The following is a 3431-nucleotide window of genomic DNA, read 5'->3' as shown; positions in this document are numbered from 1 at the left end:
TTCCTCTGTTAGAGATTGATTTATGTCAGTTCTGTATAACAAGAAATCCCTTGTAAAATAATATCTGATAAAGGAGGAAATGCACTGGGAAAGTGTCAAGATACCAAAGCTGTCAGGTAAATATTGAAGCAGGGTGTTTTGGGGAGTTGACTGTTATTTCTCTCTCTCTGGCTCCAAGACACAATGGGCATATCCCCCGTTGCTGAGAATTTATCTGCAGGCCTAAAAGATTTTTTTACTTATAGATGTTTTAGTGAATTTCCCATGAAATAGAACTCTTCTGAAATGGCCAGCATTTGCATGAAATATTTGGGCATACTTTCCTGAAACCATGTGGCTAAAGGTGATAACTGAAATATTCCGGTGTGATTTAAAATACAGTCATGAGAATAGTTTCTATAAATGCTACCTTTTAAATGAAAAAGTCAGCACCAACTCAGTGAAAAAGCCAACACCAACCGACTTAGCATCACACACGAGGAAAAATGTAAGTTACAAAACCTTCTGCTGCTTTTAAACTAAAAGTATGTCAATTAAAGTATACGCACAAACTTCTAATAAATACACCAGAAGAAACTTTTTTTTGACATGTCACATTATGCTTTATTATGAAACATTTTCAGTTAAAAGAGCAGCAAATCCAAATTTATATTTATTTCTTGGGCTTATGCAAGTGCACATGTGTGTGTGTTTGTTTTTTGATATATAAGCCGTAAGCATTTTTTTGCTACTGTGGTTTTGCATAGGGAATTAAAATGTCAGAAGGCTCTCTAAAATTTCTGGTGGAAAAGAAAAGAAAAATACATTGCATCTGGAAAATTGCTAACCCCTTTGATTTACTTCTCCTCCCTTTCCCCTGTCACATTCCAAGCTTTTTCAGATGAGTGAAATGTCAACCTCCTTAAAAGACTCTTAATTCATAAAGGCAAAGTAAATTAATTGAAATGAAGATGGGTCCCATGGCTTGGATCAGAGCAAGTTCTTCTCTTTGTACTCCCTTAGAATCTTACTTGTGGTTCGTGTAGACTTTAGGGATATGCTTGGAAGCCCTCTAGACTAAAAGATAGGAATAAATGAATTCTAAAAACTAAATTTCAGAAAAGGTACTTAAATCCAGTGTCTCTTCCTAGTAGGAAAAATATTTACAGCAGTTAGACATTTTTTTGTAATAAAACTTTAAAATCAAGCAGATGATGGAGATGAGTGATGTCCTAAACAAACAGCCCTTGACTTCATAATAACTCTGTTCTTTATTACTTTTGGGTTCTCTCTTTTTAGTTTTCTTCCCAGGACAAACTTGTTCAACTTTGGCCCTGAGAATTATGCTTACATGCAGAAGCTCTTGTTAGAAGATTGTTTAGGCAGCTGTTAAATATCCTTCATGTTTTAAAAAAGAAGGACTTCTAATACATTCATGTGTCTGGTCAATAGGAGGTTGGTAACTAAAACTTAGAATGAAAGTGTAAGATTTTCTTTTTAAAAATTCCCAAGTTAGTAGTGTTTGTGTTCATTTTCTCCTGCTTTCTTAATTTAAATTTTAATGTCTCTCAGCTAATACATTATATTTTTAAAATGAGGGAAAAACTCATTTTTGAATCAAGTGTGAATTTCACATCATCCCTTAGTTTTCCTACTACACTTTTTTTCCTCATTGTATTCTAATAATTAGTTAGAGCTTCTGTAACTTATTCTTTTTAAATTTTAACATCTTTTTAACTGATGTTCTACATCTGCAATGCTTTGTATAAATTTAATTCAATCAGCACTTTTTTTTTTTTTAACACCTACAACGTGTGAAGCACTTTTGGGGATTAAAAAAATAAATACTAGAACCATAGCTTTGTCCTCTATGAGTTCGCAGCCTTCCTGGACTGATGCATCCATAAAGTTTACCCTCTCAGCCATGCCTCACATTTTATAATGGCAATTAAGAATTGAATGCAAATCTTGGTGAGAACATTCTAATCTTTCTTTTTCATTGGCTGGGTTTTATTACATATTTAAATAAAGATATAAGATAACGAACTTTTGGTGCAATGGGAAAGATAAAGCTAAAACAAAGAATGCATAGAATGCACTTCCTGAATTTTCTCATGCAATTTCTGAACTTAGGTTAATCTCAATTTCATATACTGGAATTCAGATCGCTCACAAATCTCAGCGCTGCCTTGGTGGCTCAATCTGTTAAGCATACAACTCTTGATTTCAGCTCAGAACATGATCTCAGGGTTGTGGGATGGAGCCCTGAGTTGGGCTCTGTGCTCAGTGTGGAGTCAGCTTGTCCCTCTCCCTCTGCTCCTAACTCTGCTCTCTCTTTCTCTTTCAGATAAATAAGTAAATAAATAAAGGAAGTCTTTAAAATAAAAATGTTGATCTTACACACCTAAGAAAGGAAACATTAAGGAGTGTTTTAATTTACTTTTATTTGGGCTCAAATTACTAACAGAAGTGATCCTGGGAGTTTGGGTCGTGGAAGTAGTTGATCCACTTGGACATTTGTTCCTATGCCATTTTCATCCCCTACTTATCCCTTCCACACTTTTTTTTTTTTTTTTTTTTTTGCACAGACAGTTTAAGGGATGATTCTTGTACTCTTCTCTTTCTCCTGAGCAATTTGGTTAAGATTTGGTCCTCAGGAGATAAATTTATTGGGGAATTAGATAAGGGTTGCAATTTCATTCGTAAAGATAAAATGAAATTTCAGAAAATGGGTTGTGGATTTTTGAAGACATAATTTCCTTGAGAATATTAGTGATTATTTTCTCCTTAAATAACTTCTCATGAAATCAGAAAAAGAAAGCCACTGTAATCTTTGCTCTCATTCTTGACAACTATCCCCGAAGAATAACAGAGTTACTTAACCTATATAACCTTGAGGAAACTCATGAAATTGAGTATATAAATTACTGGAATGTATTAGCTTCGTTGTTTCAATAGGCTGTTGATTTTCTTTTTTTACCTCCAAGGAAGGGAGGCAAAGGTATACCTATGCATTTAACAGGGTTCTTACAAAAATGATACGTTACTCTTTCCTTTTAATATCTTTGCTTTTTTGTCTCATGTACTAGCTGCTTATTTGAACTCCATCTGCAATTCTTTTATCACCTCCCTATGTTTTATATAGTGCTGTTTTCCGTATAATGCTGTAGTTTTAGTCTGTCAGCAGCTAAACCAATGTTTTGGCTAAAAAAGAAGTGGAAAGATCAACTACAGTGTTTGCATAAACTCTTTGAAATATTTGAATTGTTTTCTGAACGTACCAGTAACCCTGGCCTTTGTTTTTCAATGTTTAATTCAAGGAGAATTATAAATGATGGGTAATTGTTAGATATAATTTTTAATTATTAATTCAGTCATTATTTGATTTGCTGCCAAATGTTTTGGGAGAAATGTAGAAATGATCTTATTTTTAAAATCCTAGTTGGGCTCAC

The sequence above is a fragment of the Mustela nivalis genome, assembly GCF_964662115.1.
Source record: "Mustela nivalis genome assembly, chromosome: 7".
Lineage (NCBI taxonomy): Eukaryota > Metazoa > Chordata > Mammalia > Carnivora > Mustelidae > Mustela > Mustela nivalis.
The sequence above is the reverse complement of the archived record's forward strand: the minus strand, read 5'-3'. Positions refer to the sequence as shown.